We start from the raw sequence: 19665 nt of genomic DNA on the forward strand, positions 1-19665 counted from the left end.
TCCAGACACAAGCCTGCCTAACCAGAGCACAGCTCTTTTCCTCCCCTGAGAGGTATTAAACCTTAAGACTTTATATCAAGATGAGGAGGCCTCTCTCCATCTGAGGCTTCCCCTCAAGAGTGTTCACTGCGGTGTAATGGATCACCCTGAACAAGCCACACAGCCTCTTTCAAACCTTGCAGACTCAGAGCAGACTTTCACGGGGAAAGTTAAGGTTATAGAAAGCCTAATGAACAGGTCTGATATCTGAGGCGGAAATGGATTAATTGCGGCACTTGGCTGGTTAACATGGGATCTGGATTTAGAGAAGGGGGGCTCCATGGAACAGGCATTTCAGGCATTCCCGGGGTTGAAACCTCAAAATGGAAATAAGATCCCTTAACAATCCTAATGAAAGTTTAATGAGTCCATTAATATCCTATATGTGTTTTCAAACATAGGACTATTGCCATACTCTGGCTTTTGGACCGGATGCAAAAACAAAACTATGCAGCTTAGCTGATTTTCTACTTACCCTTTGAACCATTACTGTAAACCAAATAGAAAGATTCTTTTAACAAAACAGTTTCACCTCAAGGTCCATTTAATAGCTGTTCTATAGCTTTTGATTACATCACTCAATCTTTATCAGCAGGTGGATTTAGCTCAGTTGCAATGAAAATGTAGATGTTCTAATTTATATATTTTATGAGCACTTCAAAGACTTTTCGTCCATGGTGGCTTAAACGTGAGAAAAAACCATAAAACGCCTTCCTCGCTGATTCAGGCCTAAGTTAGTAATAATGGACTCTTCAGTCTTCAAGAGATTGAAGTAACTCTCAACATTTCAACAAAAAATGACAAAACAGCTACTACTTCTGGGCCTGTTTGGTTTGTTTGTTTTATTTCCTCATAAAATACCACAAAACCAAAAACAAATTAAGTATTATATAAATTTGCCTGTCCCTCACAATCAAAATGATCATAGACCTTCGATGAACTGGTGGCTGTATCAAGTCACTTACTAAAATAACACAATGAATATCATAAAGTAACAATGTAAAGTTATCTGAGGATAGATTTTTCCTTTAATTTCCAAGCTAAAATAAAATGTTTTCCGGAATTGTTCTTTAATGTTTCCTCCTTCTTTTCCTTGAGCAGATAGAATACTGTAAGAAATGATTTCATTCATTTCGGTGAAGGTTGCACTGTAGAGACTAAACTGCAGGGACTGACAGAGGTGTGGTCACTCAACTGTGCTACTGGTGTTTTTAATGGACACAGTCCTAGTAGAGGAGGCTCTGGCTGCCTACATGTGGCTCGGTGGGGATTTAGATGTAACAGGGGAAAAGTGGAGGATAAAGAATGTAATTCAGAAGCTTGGGGGTTTGGATTGTCTCAATTGGTTATGCAGACATACTCACAGACACATACACACAGATATACAGTACATCCACAAAGACACTTGAGGTACACATGTGGCCATTGCAAGCCACACACTCCTCCGGCTCCCCCATGTCATTCTAGCAAAGAGCGGCTGTGGGAAAGATGTTTATTTTGGCCCAGTTGTGTGGAACTGCAGTCCAGGCAGGCAGTGGCTGCTGCTGGGCCCCCATCATTCTCCCTTATAGCTCATCCTATAGCTGCACTGGGGGACAGGCAAAAAACACACAGTTATACTGTGTAGAATGAAGCAAATAAACACTCTAATATGAAACAGATGCAGGTTTGCACATGGAGGCCTATATTACTGAATGCTTAATCTCTAATCTGACTCACAGTCTGTTAGGTCTCTAATCAGGTCTCTTTTTGGGACTACCCATGCTACACGTGGACCTCGATAAGGACTAGTATCTGGAAAAATTATGTATTTTCAAATATTAAGCTACTACATTGTCATGAATAATCATAGAGGTATGATGTCTGTCAGTATGTATCCTGAAACAAAGGAAATAAAACTAGGATGTGTTTTTCAATTTACATACTTCTTTGTGTGCTTTTATTTTCAGGGGAAACGATTAAAAATAGAATATATTTTTTTAATAGAAGCACAAACATTTGACTACACTCTCATACTGCATGTTTAAGGCTTTCTACTGTAATAAGTTAAAGACGTCTGTACCTTGCCAATTGTAATTGTAACTGTGTGTTTTCACCTGAATGCACAGAGGGCCAGACTTGGTGTGGTTTACTACAAAACGGCCAAATCCAATTGTACCAAGTAGGGTGTCAATGACTTAACCCTCAAATATCTTTGTGGGAACATCAGAGGATTCTGTCTCTGATTGCATCATTATACAGTGTATGACCGAATCCACCCATTGGGTATTTTATTATTGTTAAACAAACCAAGACCCAGGTTAAGGTGTTTTAAAAGGACAGTCTTTGACCCAAATGTGATCCGTGGTGTGTCTGATTTTAGCGAGTGGAGAAGCGAGCAGAAAGGAATGAAGCGCTCCCCAGCCTCGTAACACAAACCTGACTCTGCAGAAACCCTGGAGCCACAGCTGGCACTCTCAGGAACTCTGCTGCGAGAAGACACATAGCACGTGACCTCACCTGACCTGTGTGTGTGAGTGTGTGTGTGTTGCGTTAATAGTGGTTGTGGTTGGTAAAGCTAATATCCATAGAAAACACTGAGTTTAAGTGGTATAACCTCATTTCTGCCAAGCTCCCTTATCTCTTCATCCACCCAAACACTCACACACACACATACACACACACACACTATGAATAATTAGCTTTAGGCCAAATAAAGTCTCCTCTAAGCTTTACATTTTAAAGTTCAGTAAAGTAACTGGCTTAAAGTTTATTGAAGCCACTCAGGGTGTGGTCTCCGGAGCAGGACGAGTAACATGGAGGGAGTTTTTGGCGGGAACACGCTGTTACCAAGGGGATTTGCTGATGCAAGGGGGTTGTGGGAGCGTGCTTTGCCAGCATGTTCAGTCAGCTGATGTCTGCCTCTCACCGTGTCTCATCAACTTTCATCAGCTGGGATCTGCTGGCTGTTTTTGTTGCACACAGCTAACAGCACGCACAGATGCTGACACACACACATTCAAGCTGATAAAAACAGGTTTAATCACACCCTAATTCTGGTAATTTTCCCTCCTTCAAACACATACACACTCAGCTATATGGAGTGTGGTCATACATTACAAATCTAGTTTAATACCCAGCCGGTGTGATCACTAGCCCCGGGGGAAAGGTCTGTAAGAAGTTTAATCAGATTAAAATGTATCGTGAACAAACGGTGTTAAATTCCCTTTTAAGACTTTCCCTCACGCTTTTCCCTTTTTTGCTTTCTCCTCTTTCCCACCCACCACTCGCACATGTTTGACTCATAGGCATAAGCTTTTTCTCCATGTGTGATTGGTGTCTTTTTCTCACTCTGTCCCCTTCAGTGTTCTCCATTTTTTTGTCCATATCCCACTCACTTGTTTTTCTACTGTCTCCATTCTGTCCAATACTTCCAACCATGCAGACAGCGTTAGCCTAGAATTTGGAGCTGGGAGTTGACTGGTTCATGTCCCTGACCATCTGAGGAAATTGGAATTTTTTCACTTGGAGTAATTCAGTTATGCAGATAGTATTTTCATAGTGCCTTTGAGCAACAGAGTGCCAACTGCTTTCTAAGTGGTTTCTTTTCAAGAGGCACTTCCCTTGGATAATTGTATGTAACACAACCTAATCTGCAACTAATCCCATAGGCCGTTGCTGTAAATAACAGTGTTCTTACCCAAAATAAACCATTCAGTTACCGAAGTTGCTTTGGTTACAATCCAGTCCTTTAAAGTCTTATTTTATTTGAAATAAAATGCAACTTAATCAAAATCTGTTCAAAGAAAAGAAGTTTATTAGTTGCTTAATCACTTTAAATTAGAGACTGCAATTTCTCCAATGCAAGATAAAATGCAAATAAAGAGAGAGTTTGAACTGGATAACAGTATGAGTAAAATAAACCATGAATAAACAGGACTTATTACAGTTTTTAATGCGGTGTTTTGAAGTGTTGAATTGAATGATTTGTACTTGTAAGCTATGTAGTTTAAAATCTAGCAAATCCTTCAGGTCATAGAAAGTTATGGTTGATTGCTACTTCTCAATCAAGTTGCAAAATTTCTGTAAAGAGATTTGTTGCAACTCCTTACTTGGACTCTTGGTTCTTTATGCCTTTTAGTGTAAAAAACATCCACAAAGCCTTGTGTCTCAGTACAACATCCGTGACTAATGTGAGTTAAGAGTGTGTTCTCAGAACTCAGTCATTTTCCTTTCCCCTTGAGCCAGTGGTGCAGTGTTCTGTATTCATCACTATTCACTTTGGCTCATGTCACACTAGCAGATCTTTTAAAAAGTCCCTTTGGTGGAAACAAGAAAGCGGGAAAAACTGGAAACTGAGACCAGACCGTGTGTCAGCCACTATCTACAGACTGCTTAGTGAACATGGGGAAGCAACAACAGAGGGCTGTGCTGATGCAGACAGATAACACAGGGGACTGCGGCACGGTAGGATGTGTGCCAACTCTGTACTCACTGTGAATGATGAACACACTTCTAACCTTTTGAGGCATGCAACATGCTCATCAGCTCTGTTAGCAAATGTCAAAATGTGCATCATCGTCTGTAAACAAAAACTCAAGATAAACCCATGCAGTGATAATACTGTCTGATGTCTCTATGTGGCTGGTTTCAGTAGTTTAATCATTAAGGACCAGTGGTGCTTACTTCAGTGTTTACATTTCCTGCTACTCTGTACTTCTGTTCCTCCACAATTCAGAAGAAAATTTACTTTTTACTCCACTACCTTGATTTAACAGTTATAGTTACTTAATTAACCTTATATGATGCATGTTGCAAAATAGTATAAATTTGAAGTAAATTGTTAAATGTATTGTTTTTGGTAGAGATGAAAGGTTTTATTCTATGGTTGATGTATCTCTTGTAGTCCTTGCTAAATTTGTGTTATCAGGGACATTAGGTGTAGATTTGTAGTTTTGAGCTAATTATTGATTTATTGGTTTGCATTCATGACATTGTAGATAATCAGTCTCTACCTCCCCCTCACTGACCACTCACCCCTCATGCTCAGTGGTATTTTTATTGAGGCTATAGGTCTCATCAGTACTGGTAGGAATGGGAGGGGTCTGTCGCTCCGCTGCCGCTAGTCAAAGCCACTTACGTCCCTGTTACGTTCCAGCCTCCAACGAAGGAATCGCTTTCCAAAGCGGGGGGATGTTCTGCGTTTGGCTGGATAATAGGAGAATGCAGTCAAGTGAACATTCATGCAGTCGCATGTTTGCACACAAACAACGTGTATACACATGTACAAACATACCTACACGCATAAACACAAGGACAAATAGATCATACAGTACATGCACAAACTGAAAGCACAAACACTGTACACACAAACACACAAACATCTCCCCCCGGGCCTGTGGTTTTAGCTTGGCCTGTTTTCCCAAATGAGCAACTGCTTCTTTGTTGGGTTGGAAAGTGCAACATAAGCAAAGCACTGAACGAGAAATTGCTGCCAACTTTGTCGGCTTCACAAAGTCGTAAACTGTGTACACCACTGTGTCACTGTGCGCTCATGGCGAAAAATTACTCTCTGCTCTTTGTTTCAGTCATGCTTGTTTTCGTTTGTATGTAGAGTCTGTCGAATTGGATTGGGAGGAGGGGACTAATGCTTTCCAGTCTGTGGCTGGTTTCAGTTTTCCTCTTGCGGTGGACGAGGACAGAGGGAGAGGAAGAGGAAAGAGGGGGGAATTAGTGTGTGTGTGTGTGTGTGTGTGTGTGTGTTTGGAGTGGCAGTCTAGGGGGTGGGAACCAACGGGTGAAATTCCCAGGGCATTATAAGCTAGAATTATAGTTCTAGGGTGTTCCAGGTAACTACGAGTCTTAGAGCACACCTCCCAAATCTTTTTGTTTAGGTTTTATTTACTATGATGTAAACAACAGTGGCAGATAATTGCACAATGCACAATCTGGGTTAAATAATAAATAATATCATTAAACAAATTTGTATATTTTGATTTGTGAATATTTCGTCAACACAGTTACTGGATTCAAGGTACCCTGTATAGTTTTCTAATAGCACTATTGAGCAGTGTTTTCAAGAGTGGGTCCCAGGTTTGATTGTATCACGTGCACGCACACAAGGATGCACATGCACGTGGCAATCCACAGAATGCATAAAAGTGGCAACGCGATACACATTCCTGCTGACGGCTTCACACTGTTTTACCAGCTGACTATTCGCAGCCAAATAGTGCCAAGAAACACTGCAATGTGCCAGGAAAGATAGGAAAGAAGAAGACTGCAAGCTAGCAAGAATGGATCTAAACAATGCAAAATGTACTCGACATGTTTGTGAGGCCTCAGGGAAACACATTGGAAGGGAACACTTCACAATATGATTCCAGAGAATAACTTTAATTCAGTATATTTCATTTTGCCTATTTCTATCAGAATTGTAGGGAACAAAAAGTGTATTTTCTAAACGAGACTATGCTGTCCTGAAATGTCTCTGCATAAAAGTTATGAATGAGCAGAACAGCAAAATAAATGCTTCCTAAATCTAGACTCTGCACTGTACAGCTTTGAGTGTACCAACAAGCTAACTGCTGGATCCCATGTACTGTCAGGAAAACAAAGCGGAAGACAAAAACCATGTTCATGTTTTACCCAAACCTGTAAAAAAAAAAAAAAAAGAAGCTTAAACTCCAAATGATACAACGTCGCAATATTGATTTACTCTGTGACAATATAGTATTTGTTTTTACCAAATTGAACAAAAACCCAAAACACTGCAATAAAGCAGTCCTGTTCGTTGATTTGTGTGGATAAACTTGTGGATAAACCTGTTGACAAATTCCCATTGTCTCACACTATAGTCAAATTGCCCAACCCTACGATTCACGTCCACTTACATGCAGCCTGGAGCAGCATGTTCCACCTCTTACACACCACATTCCCAGATCACCAATCTGAGCTGAATGAAATTCTCAGGTCATTTCCTGGAGCTGCACTTTAACTTTTTTTCCTCCCTCCCTCTCTCTCTCTCTCTCTCTCTCTCTCTCTCTCTCTCTCTCTCTCTCTCTCTCTTCACTCACTCTCACACACTCATACATACACTCATAGCGCCCACCTCCTCTTTCGCCTGCGCCTTCCCTCCCCTTTCTACCTCTCTGTGACTGCTCACTCACACACCAGTGGCGTGTGTAGGTGGACACTATATGTCCATGCGTCTGTCTTTCTTTCTCCTCCTCTCTCTCTCACACACACACTCCCTCGCTCCTCCTTCACCACCTCATTCTCTCTCTCTCTCTCTCTCTCTCTCTCTTTCTCTCCTGCTGTCACATTCCAGTTGTCTAAAGCCTGGTTTTACTTGCTCTCTCCCTGAGAGTAGGAAGGAAGGGGAGGCTAAAAGAGGAGAAGCATTAGAAAAGCCTTATTCTCTCTGGATGAGGAGAAGAAAAGTAGACGAAAATCTCTTCATACTCCACTTGGCTTAAAAAGGGGGAGTCACCATAAATGAGCATACCTTCTTTAAGGGGTTATCCTTTTCTCTCCCCCCCCCCTTCTTTCTTTTCCTTTTTTGGGTCGTGCTCTCTCATTCTGGTCGTACCCATGGTGGACTATTCACGTGAGCGTTTGTTTTTACGGCAAAGCTAGTCCCAGCTCTCCTGGCGGGACGGGGAGGAGGAGGAGGAGGGAGCAGTGTTTGACAAGCCAGACAGCCGCACACAAACACACGCTCAGAGAGAAAGTTGGTGCCTGAACCCCAGAGGATTTTCCATTCAGCTATGTGTGTGTAAGTGTCACCTTGTCTTCTGCCTTAACACTCTTTTAAATCTCTCTGCTGTAGTCTAGCTTCTTTTGCCTGTTGGTTTCTGTGCTGAAGCTGTGAGACGTTTAGTGTTGTGTGAGATGTGGGACCATCCCTCGTGTTTTCCCTCTTAAAAGCTCTAAACTTTGGATGTTTTAAAGAGTCATTTCTCTGCATATTTAATCCATCACGAAAATCAGTTTTTACCTTTTGCTCGTTGGGAAGTGGGAGTGCAGTGCCTCACCTTGCGTTGCCCTCAGGAATGTCCCTTCTGTTTCAGCTCTCACTGTTGAGGATGTGAGAACATATGAGTGGATAAATGGGTTTGAACGTTAATTATTTGGAAGATGGTGTGTGTTTCTGTGTTTCTGTGTCTTGGGATTCCCGTGAAACATGAGGAAACGAGTGCTCATGAGCTGATAGGGGAGATGTGCCAGCTTGACTGACTGGATTAGACTCTGAAAGGGAACAGTAAGTTTCATGTGTGGGCAGATAGGGTAATTGAGGAACAACCATGTGAGATCACTTAGATACAGACAACAATGCGCACACATATGCACATGACAGATAACCTGACAATTCAGTTTTGGCAACAGGAAAAGCGAAACTCGTGTGTGTGTGTGTGTGTGTGTGTGTGTGTGTGTGTGTGTGTGTTTCCATAGATGGTCAGTGTTTTTTTCCTAATGAGCTACAGGCTCTGCTGGCAGGAGTTTGACTCCACTGTAATTAACCACAGGGTGCATAATACAGTAAAACCAACAGGGGCAGCGAGTCATTCACACAATGCAAATACTGGTACTGACTCAGGCAGGCAGCAGGGTTTAGCTCACTGAAAAGATGTCACTTAACTCCAAAACCCCATAACACCTCCTTCTTTGCAAATATAATCATCAACTATTATTTCCATTATTGGATAATCTGCTGATTATTTTCTTAAATTAATCAATTAATTATTTGGTTTATGAAATGTTCAAAAAAATATTGACAACTGCAGTTTCTCAGAGCCTAAGTTGATGTCTTCAAGTGTCTTAGTGTTTAGTCCGACCAGCACTACAAAGCCCAGATATATTTCGTTAACAATGATATGAAACAGAGAAAAGCGGCAACTCTTAGCATTTGAGAGGATGAAACCAGAAAATGTTTTACCTTTGCTTGAAAAACCACTGAAACGATCATCAAAATAGTTCAGCACAAATCCTTTTTGCTGCATTTCTGAGCTTATTGGTCTGAGAACATTGGATAGGCTTGGGTGACATGAGGAAATCTATATCAAATTAAATTGCCACGTTTATCTTAACAAGTATTTTTAATACATATGCCTGTGAGAGTTACTGTGTTGCGCTGGCTTACTATTTATATGTTTATTGATTACTGTATGGCAACTTAAATATTCAGAACTTCTGGACTAGACATTATGCTGATTGTTTGGATGAACATCTGGTTAGATGTGAATGGTTGCTGTAGTTTTTTTCTGTCTAGTTATATGGGATTCAAACATTTTTACTGTAAAACTGAAAATGAAGTCATAAAATATTCACACGGGATTCGGTTATTCAGTAGTTCAGTAAATTCTGTTTATCGTCTTGTAAAAATCTGTAAACTGTGCTGAGCCAGAGTACTCGGCCCCATGTTCAACATGTTTAGTGTGTAATCCACAGGCCCAATTGCAGCAGCGTCTCCTGCAATTAAACATGTTTTCCACAGAAGCCTGCCTCGAACTTAACATGGCTGCAGGCTTAACTCTGAGAGGTGCATGCACAACACCTGAACACAGGTGAAAACATATGTCACTCCCCGTAAACAGGCCAGAGAAACCCTGCGAGCTGCTCACACCATACAATGGCACAGTCAGTTCCTGTGCTCCAAAATGAGTGTGTGTGTGCGTGCGTGCGCGTGTGTGTTTTCCCGTCTCTTGTGAACATGCGTATACAGTAGGTCTGTGCTCCTGCCTTCCTCTTTGCGAGGTTGTAAGTGTGCAAGCCTGTTAGTGTTAGTCTGTGCATGCATCCGTACCTACCTCTCCCTGTCAGGCTTCACTCTAATTGACAGACTGCACTCTGACTCCCCTATAGCGCCAGTTTGCAGTGCCGGCCCGGTCCCTCCCAAACCACAAGGGACTCTTTGTTTGTAATTTATGAATTAGTGTGTGGTTTGGGTTACGAGAAGAGAGGGCAGGCCAGAGGCTCACTGCGCAGGAACAGGAACAGGAATAAGCCCAGCCTGCTCCGCCGCTACTTCTGATTACCTGGATGTGAACTAGCTTTTGTTTATCATTTAAGATTAGCAGTCTGGATGTCCTCTGGAGATTGAGATGACAAGGATTAATGATGTAGAAAAGGATTAATGGTAGAGGAATAGTATTTCTCTTTCTTTCCCCCTGTTTTTTCTCTCTTTCTCACCCTTTCCCCCACACACAGAGATGTGACTTCATGTTTGACAATCCTGTGATAATCTGTAAATCTGTGTCCGGCCATCCGATAAGGCTGACTGCTCAGTTGTAATAACAGAAAACAGAAAGTGCAGAAAGTCAGACCTTCTCTTTCTCTTTCCCTGCATCTTTCTAACTTCATATGGCTTCATACCCCCCCTGCATGGAATGCTCTGTCTGCCATCCACTGGCTTCCTTTGCTCTTTTTCATCAAGTGGTTTTATTTACTTTGTCTAGTCTGAATGGAACCTGGCACTGTACTAAGCTTTGGCCTCGTTCTCTCACAGAAAAGCAAAGCCCTCTTTCCTTTCCAACCCCCATCTTTTTTCTCTGCCCTTGATTTGATTTTTATCCTTTTCTTCTCTGTTCTCTGTTTTAGAAATTCAGCATACATTCCTAATGGCTTCAGCTCTCCTCGAGGGGTGTTTTCTTTCTTCCTTCCTTCCTACTGCCCTTCCTTCCCTCCTACCTTTTAGAACAAGTCTTTTTTTTTAAAAAAAGCTTCATAATAAAAGTAATTCTGAAGTGTATGGGGAGGGAGAATGATCCCTTGATAGCAAAAGCAGATGGGACCCCCCACTCAAAAAAAAAAAAACCTTCTTGGCATTCTTCAGCACCAACATGCAGCTGCTTGCAGGGGGTGCTGAGGTTCTCCTGTCATCCGTATCCCAACCTATATCTCCCCACACCACCATATCAGTAATACTTATACATCCTCATCCTGTACGACTTTGGCCCCAGCTCCCCCTCTCTCTTCTACTGCATGTCTCCAGTGTCCCAGGCATCAACCATGACTCAGCCCCTACAACAAATCTACTCCTCCATCATAGCTGCCAGGGACCCCAGTCTCAATTATTGTGCACCGCTATTCTCTCTTAACAAGCCGACTTTGCAGACCATAGTTGTGCTTCCAAAAAGGTAGAGCCCTTTACTTTATTTCATCTACAAGAACTTAGCTGTTCCTTTCCTCTTGGGCCAAGTCTTTGTGCTTTCAAAGGACCATGTTTTTTTTGCTGAAAAAGACAGTCTTCTCCTGGAGGAGCAGTGTTTTATCGCTCTGACGTTTATGTTATTGCCCAGACTGGTTCCTGGATAGAGGGATTTGAGCAGCCTCATAGCTGTGGGGAGTCATTTATCTCCCAGTGAGATTGTGGGGCTAAATCCCCTGGATCCTGCTAGATTTGAAAGGGTCAGCGAGGTGGGAGAGGGGGATAAAACGGCAAAGACTATAAACACGTGAAGGCCTGCAACACACACTGCTGTGAAGATACATACTGAAAGGAATGCATAAGTCAAGATATGATGATGACAAATTTGTATGACAAAGCAGGAAAAGCATTTGTCCCAGAGTTGTTTATTCCAATGAACACATTTCTTACATTGTCTGTGGACTGGATTTTAAAACCCCCCTCCATTCAAAAATGTGTGTTGCCTAATATTCATTTTAATGTTCGAGCTTCACATTGCAGAATGATGTACGTGCAGAGTTTAACACTAGAAGGCTGTTTTCACATTCACCTGCTAAAGGGGGGACATTTCTCTGTGTCGCTACATATATAAATGCTTTGAGTTTGGAAGCAAATCCTGGTTTAATATGTCTCAAAAACATAGCTGGAGGGGCTCTTTAATGTGCTGTGTATGTTTTGTCGTTGGTCTTGTTTGATGTTGCAATGGCAAGAATAACTTTGCAATAATAACAAGCATGTACACTCAATTAGCAGCTGCAGTATGGAGTTATCCAGAAGACTTGTGTGTTCAGTTCATGCTCAAATCTGGAATATGCAGACATAAATGCTAGAGAACCTCTTGAATGGCTTTATTCAGCAGGTTTTCTGCTTTTTTAGTTGCCCTTTAGTAAGCCATGCTCACCCAAAAACATTAATTTTCCATCCAAGGCACGGCAGGGTTAAGGATGCTGCTGTGTGTGTGTTTTTTTCCTGTCCACTTAGTCCAGTTTATTAAACCAGAGCATTGTACCATGAGGAGAGCAAAAAAAGACCAGTGTTCAGTTGCATACCCACTATGTGTGTCCATGTCAATGTTTTGCCAAAGGTGTGTGTATATTTGCACACTTGCCTGTTTGGTCAGGTTTGTGTGTACCAGACGTGGGTTGACTGGTATCTGCCAACACCTGTGACACTTTTAACCTGCCTGGAGTAAATATGGATGGTGTTTTGTCACTGCAATTTATACTGGAAGATACTGGAAGACTTGAGATAGTTTGAAAAGTTATGAAGGAGTATTCTTTTCTCTGACAGCTGCCCTAATGCAGGAACTACTCAGATAGTTTCTGTATACATTAGTACAGGATTGATTAGAACTTTCTGGAATCCTGTATTTCCTCAAATCAAAGGATACTAGTGTGAAATTACTCAAGAAAATAACATTTAAAGACATTTAAAAATATGTTAAGATGTGTTTTTGCCATTCAGTGATTGCCTGTGTGAGTATGTGTTGGTTCTTGCCATGCCAGCATGTGTTTCGGTTAGATTTGGTGTAAGAAGTCCCTCATAGGGACTGGCATGGAGTACCATGTGCTGTGTTTTTACAGCCCTCTCTTCGCCTTCCCCTCTCCTCCCACTCGGCTCACCCTGCCTCACCCCCATTAAACTCAATTTGTTCTGAGAGGAAAGCATTGCTATGAGTCCAGAAACATGTGCTGCACTGGCAGAAGAAAGCAGAAAAAAACTTGATTTAAAGGAAGAGAAAGAAATGACTGTTTACTCAGAGGGAGACAGAGATGGGCAGGAGAGAGGGAGAGACATTTTATAACACACATTATTAAGTAGTTAATCATCAAAATATAGTTTGACTGTGTGAGCTGTTGTTGGTATGCTTTGGCTAGCATGCCAACAACTTACAGTACTTTTTACAACCTAATTGAATTGAGAGGGAGAAACACAGTGATAGGCGGCGAGACGGAGCTCTGAATGTTTTTGTGTTTTGGCTTGCTTGACTCTTTATTAGAAGTCTGAAGGCCTTCAGAAAGCCCAAACACACGTCAACAATCCACCAACACTTCAAATAAAGGTTGAAATGTTATGCAGCAGGATTACAGGGTGTAAATTTAATGAAGACTGGAACTCTCAATGAGGAGACTTCTATCTAAACATGTGTTTTAAGTCAGCCCACATTTTGTAGGTTTCAATATACAATAAACATGTGTTTCGGTTTGCGTTGCCTTAGTAGTTTTATCACTGCTGTATTTCAGGTTTTAGAAATTAGCAGACATGCTTAATGATGTCTGTAGATTTTACAGCCCAGGGTTTTTGAATGAAGCATTAAATGACTAGCTGCAGATGTTAGACAGGTTTTCAGATGTCTGCCGGTTGAAGGGAGAACATCTGCAGTGATGAAAATTTGAGTAAGTGATATCTATATCAAGCATTAAACTTTTAGAGCTGATTTTTTTTTTATCTTATTGCTTGCTAAACTTCAAGACGTGGGGGCAATATTTTTAATAATAGCCACTGATGCATGAAGTATACTTGGTGCAGGTGAACGTCATTGTTACATATAACTGAGTGCAGGTATAATAATATTTGATACTGTACATCTGTTTCTAATTTTTGATTAAAAATGGAACAATGGCATCTGTTCAATTGAAACTTTGTAAAGACAAAACAGCAACACATTTTTCTTGGAACAAGGGATCTAATAAAATGTATGGCCTATATGGAGAAATTTAGATATTAATAATGCATTAGTATGTCTTAAAATTGGAACATTTCTGTGCTTATGTGAGCAGCAGGCCTCATTACTCAAATTACTCAGGGTTTAGTTGCATTATATGTTCAAACATGCAGAAGATGAGCTTGAGATCAGCCAAATTAATTGAATACAACTACCTTTTAGAATCTCTGAAAGAAAACCTTTAGAGACTGTCTGGGTGTCAGATGATCTGATGTGGTCTTGGCATGAGAAGCTTCACAATGATAATGTTCTGAGATCACAGATTCTGAAAACACAGAGCTCAAGTAAACATGTGATGGATCAGGACCTTAAACAGGCAGGGTCAGTCCACTTATAAATGCATTCTCTGTGGAGGGCAGCCAGTGTCAAGACGATATTGATCTCTGATTGCTGTTTTGACGGTCAAAGGTTATCTTTCAACAGCAGCTGATGGATAAGTCCTGGTCACCAGGCAAAGGTCAGGAGGTTTTTGGGAGGAAGTAAACTTTACAGGTCATCTCTTGAATGTGACTGACGGTGGTCAGGTATCTCTGTCTATTCTTTATTGGTGGGTATAAAAAACGTGAAAGTAGATTTAAAGGATAACTTGTATCTCTTTTAATCGTTTAGGCCATTCTATAACACTGTACTTACCAAGTTAATTGCTGAGATTGGGGATGCAGTGACAAACCTAAGAAAATATTCAGATGGGGCAAAAAGCATGAGTGACCAAACCCCCATGTTAATTAAACTTAGTTGGAAGAGAAAAAAACCGAACTGTAACATTTTTAGCCAACCTGTCCGTTGTTAATATCTATGTGCACACCCAGTTTTTCATCATTTTTTTTGGCATTACACTTCCACTGACATTCGGTTTCACTTCCAAATAAAGTGTTTTTTATAATCTGGCAAAACTGTTGGTTTGTGTCTGATTGTCTGTAGCGCAGCTTAGCATAAAGACAGAAAGCAGGGGAAAATAGCTAGCCTGGTCTGTCCACTGACTGTCCACTAAAATATGCATACCTACAAGCCTAAAAAGCAAGTTATGGCTTTACATTGTTGGTGCCGGCATACATATTTTTGACAGAGGCAGGCTAGCTAACTCATTTATACATATCTACATCTACGTTTCTGTTTATGTAAGATTAAACAATAAGATACAACAGGTGTATTTTTGAACTTTAGAAAGAGCCAGGCTAGCTCTTTCCCCCAGTTTCCAAAATAAAATTTCCCAAAATGTGAATATTTCTTCAACATAAACTTTTTATCATGACATAGGTCACATAATATTCTCTCTCACACATACTGTAAATTTAGCATTTACATTTGTAGTATTAATGTTAAAAGCAGCACTTGATGGCAATATTATTCCCTGAAGGCTTGAAATATATTCTCACCCATTGGGATGTGTCCTACAGTCTTAAATAACCTGCAGGCTCTGTGTCCCAGCTTAGCCCATTACAGTAGAGCCATGCTGGGCTGTTATTTAAAAATCTCCCTGAGAACTCCCATCACTCTGATCTCGAGCCAGAGCTCACTGATCTCGCCTCCAAACACCACCACAGCCTCAGTCTTCCTTTTCCTTCCAACCGAGTATGAAGGGAGGATGGAAGGAGAGATGGAGAAAAACAGGGAGGGAAGCATTCTCTCTGGCCTTCTTTGGTGTGCTTTTTTCCCCTTTTTTTCCCAGCAGGCCATCTGTTTCCTGTCTGCAACATGACACCACTGCCCAATTGGGTTATGTTACTCTTGAGGTGTGTGTGTGTGTGTGTGCTATTGCAGGGTTTATGATTAGCTGCTATACCAATACAGCTAGTCTTTTATGTTGGTACAAACTGGCTCATGTGCTCTCATGTGATTCAAGTGTGATATAGAAGACACGCTTCCCCTGAAGTGTGTGGGAACCGCTGACTTGTGCATCATTGATTCATATTGAGTGTTATTTTCTGTCGCAGCCATCACATCTTTTTCACATATATTTTGTATGGAATGTGAAATAATGCTCTTTCTGTCTGTTTCTTAAATTAAAAATACTGAAGAAGCCTGTGCACAGAGAAGGTAATACATATCTAAAATCTTGAAGCTTGTGGTTGTCTAATTAAGTATGGAAATGGGGTTTTCTCAAGTCTGTTCGGTCTCTGTCTGGATCTTGGCTTTTCTCCACTAATAACAGTAATAGAGCTGGCTGGATGAACCGGGATAATCCCCACTCTCTTGTTTCACTTGCTCTCTATGACAGTGAAGGAGGGAAAGTGAAAGTCTAGTGAGTTTACTGCCATTTCAATTGTTTAAGTGGTAAGTTGGCATCTTGGCATTAGACAGCTCCACGAACAAATGAAAAAATAATTAGACTATCCTGTCTATCAGGCAAAAATAGCCCCAGTTCTTAGTCTCTTTCACTTTTTCACTCTCTTTTTCCTTGTCTAACCCTGTCAGATGGGGATTTTCCACCCGTGGGTCCACACTGAAAAGCTGGACGTCTCTCCCTGGCAGTGTGTTTGTTTTTAATCGACGTGCATAATGACGTTCGTCAGCTAAAGCGAAGCCAGACCTCCAAGTTGTGTTTGTTTAGCGAGGCCACTGTGGGTCCAGGCCTCCGAAGGTCTGGTGCGGCCTTAGCCAAACCAGTCAAATTTTCGGATGCTGCTTTTATGCGATCCACAATTTTGGTAGCTTGCTGATGCAGGCAATCATTCATCAGGGCGCTGTTGTTGTCAGTGCCATATCCCCTGTAGTTCAGAGTAGGCCACTTGGAAGACGAGAGGAGGAGAAGTTGTTTTCCAGTGAATTGACTTGCACTTTTTGACATATTATCAGGAAGTAGCAATTTGTTCTTTAAACAACATACATTTAGGTTAAGTTAGTTAAGCCCTTCTAGCCAAAGTTAATGAACAATGTTGTTATGTTGGTATAGAAAATATGTAGAAAACTAAGTGTGCTCTCTAAGAACAAAATAAATATATCAGCCACAGAAAGAGAGAAACAGTACACTTGTCAGAACAAACGTTGCAATAGCTACATGTGATTTCTTAGATAATAAAAGTACAAACAGTTTTAACACCCCTTAGACCCCCTTTAGAAATGTTACAGGCAACCACATGTTCGGTGTTATGATTGCAAGATTTCTACTCTTTCATTAGCTTAATAAAATGCCTGTCAATGTTAATATGACAGTTTCCCTATAAAGGTCACTATTGAAGAATGCATGGGTGGTCCTCAACCAAAAGAATCCTAGTCTACTCTGGCTCCTCCCAACGTTTAGCATATCCATGACCCTGCTAGAACCATTTCACAATATACTGCATGACACTTAAAAATGCATTAAAATGTTATGGTGAAATTATTGAGTCAGTAAATAAAGCATTATAATCCATAAGCATAAATAAAACATTTATTGGCAGATATTTAAAAGAATAGAATAGAAGAAAATCTTGTGAAATAGCTTAGCTTAACTTAGCTGGAAACTGGTCCAAACATAACAAAATCCTCCCACCGGCAACTCTAAAGCTCACTAATTAATATGTTATATCTCATTTGTTTAACCTGTCAAAAACCAAAGTGTAAAAACAGCAGTTCGCGTTTTTACACAGGATTATGTGCCGAACCATTTCTGGAGTCTCCAGTGGTTGCTGGCTACTACTCCCAGCCAATCCAAACTCTCAGCAAAAATGCAAATATATTATGTTCCAAAATGTCAAATTATTGCTTTAAATTTCTGTCATCATGTTCCTTCTCCATTACAAGTGTCATTTGTAGTCCCCATTCTGTACAGATACAAATGTTTCAGACTGTGTGGTTTAAAGCTGACCTGTCTGCATCACCCTCAGGGAAAGCCATCATTTTCTCTTCTCTCCATCCCTCCCACTCTTACTTCTTGTCTTCTTCTGTGTCAGGGTTGAATGTATGTGCTGGAAAGGTGTTCTGCATAATGTGTGTATGAGTTAAGGTGTCAAGTGTGACCCGGGTGTCACTTCTTCAAAATTTTTTGTTGAAGAAGGGTGGGTAATCTCTACCTTTTGTCAGCTACTCTATCCTTCTATCCTTTAGCATCACTGCAGTTTTGTCATGCTTACATTTATTAGCTTCAAATGTAGATGTGTTGCAAATTTTCTTTTTCACAGTAACCAGGGTAATTCCAAAATCAAATAACAATTAACAATTCATAACCACCAGGACCAATAAATAATATAGGCAACTTGACATGAGCTCTTTACTACTTTTCGTCTTTAAGGAGAGTGGGACACATCCAAACTTTAATGCGTATATTGCTCGGATAACCATACAGTAACAGCACTTCTGGAGGTGTTACAACCAGGCACACTTAGTAATTTTGCTTGTAAGGACCAGAGCTGTTGAAATGATGACTAATAGTAAGATAATCGTCTCACTTGATTGCTGGGAATGATAGCATTAATAACTACTAGCTATTAGCTTACTTTGTGTTTTTTTTATCTGACAAATTATTATTTGTTGCAGCACATTTCAGACACATGTCCAGCCTCCTGACTCTGACTTTCTCCAGCAAATGTTTATGCTAGTTTCAGTTTTTTTAGAGCATTTTCAAACCTGCATTCCTGCGTTGAATCAGACTAGTTTGTATTCCCCCTTGATGCGATATGTTTGGGTAGATATGAATACAGCAATTATACTTGGGTGCAAACTAAAACAGCTGAACTGAGTGGTCTCAGTCCAGTCACAAATTCTGGGGCATTTTCTTTTGTGCTGGGAACGTGATTGGACTTCGTTCTGAACCAATTGCAAGGCATACTTTACTAACCGTCTCTCATAGCCAGGTGCCCTTTACATATGGGGATGTGGTTGAATGAAATTAACAGTTTCCAGCAACTAGAGGGAGAATGAATCAAGGTCTGACCTGGGCTAGCAACAAAGTATGTTGCTTTCTTGATGTTTGGGCAGATAGGACCTCAGGACCTTCTTCCCATGTTACATTCCTGCTCACACTACAGACACCGCTAACCAATGAGAGTAGTGAACACACTCGTGGCTTTTAGCGGTGCTTTTTGGCCTTTTAATTCCCATGTTGCTCAAGTAAGTTGATGGTATACAAAGGTCTCAGTGGTCACATAAGGATACACTTTGAAGAGCAAACTGGCCAATCCTAGAATTTGCAAAAGAAACTATGAGAGATTACCCAGTTTGAGGACACTAACGGATGTAAACTATGCAAAAATCCTCATAGGTGGTGAATTTTAGAGGTTGGTGGGTGTTCTATGTGCATTTACCCTCCACTACAGCCTTGGCTGCATGTTTGAGCTGTGTGTTTCCTTGTGCTTGTACAGGAAATCTATTTGAGACTTGAGAATTTGAGAGCTATTTTGTAATATTGTAACTCTGTTAGCTCAGTTTCATTATCTAATCACAGCTGTGCGGTTACAGACTGCAGGTTCTCTGAAGCTCCCCAGGCACTTCAGCCATGGCAGCAGGTGTTTGTTTTAAAGACTCTTGTAAAAGTGTCTCTGGCAGCCTCTGTGTCTATCACCACTTTCTCTGTCTGTTTTTCTCGTGCTCTTTCTCACTCCACTCTTAACCCTGAGGACATGCATCTGCATCTGTTGCGGCTCAAGCTGTTTTAAGACCGTGGCTAAGTTGGTGGGACAAAAGAAGACAGGACACAGCAGGACAAACAGATAACCAGCTGTACCCAGAAAATATCTGCAGCAGAGGACAGAAAGGCCGAAGTTTTGCCCGCACATAGGACAAAATTCTAAAACTGAAGTTATAAAACTAAAGTTAT

At 40.9% G+C, this 19665-nt stretch overlaps 1 protein-coding gene across 2 annotated transcripts in view; it reads left to right on the top strand.

Moving 5' to 3' along the window:
* LOC119909204 (protein eva-1 homolog A) overlaps positions 1 to 19665 on the top strand; it is a 76607-nt gene that overhangs the window by 40494 nt on the left and 16448 nt on the right. The window contains exon 1 of one of the 2 annotated variants that reach the window (XM_038727310.1): positions 7306 to 7795. The exons of the other annotated variant lie outside the window; for it this stretch is intronic. The gene's annotated coding sequence lies outside the window, so the exon portion shown is untranslated. Of the gene's footprint in view, positions 1 to 7305; positions 7796 to 19665 lie in introns of those variants that run through there. 2 annotated transcript variants of the gene reach the window in all.

This window comes from Micropterus salmoides, unplaced genomic scaffold (genome assembly GCF_014851395.1).
Source record: "Micropterus salmoides isolate LMB-PRFRI ecotype aquatic unplaced genomic scaffold, ASM1485139v1 Ms_hic_scaffold_18, whole genome shotgun sequence".
Classification (NCBI taxonomy): Eukaryota; Metazoa; Chordata; class Actinopteri; order Centrarchiformes; family Centrarchidae; genus Micropterus; species Micropterus salmoides.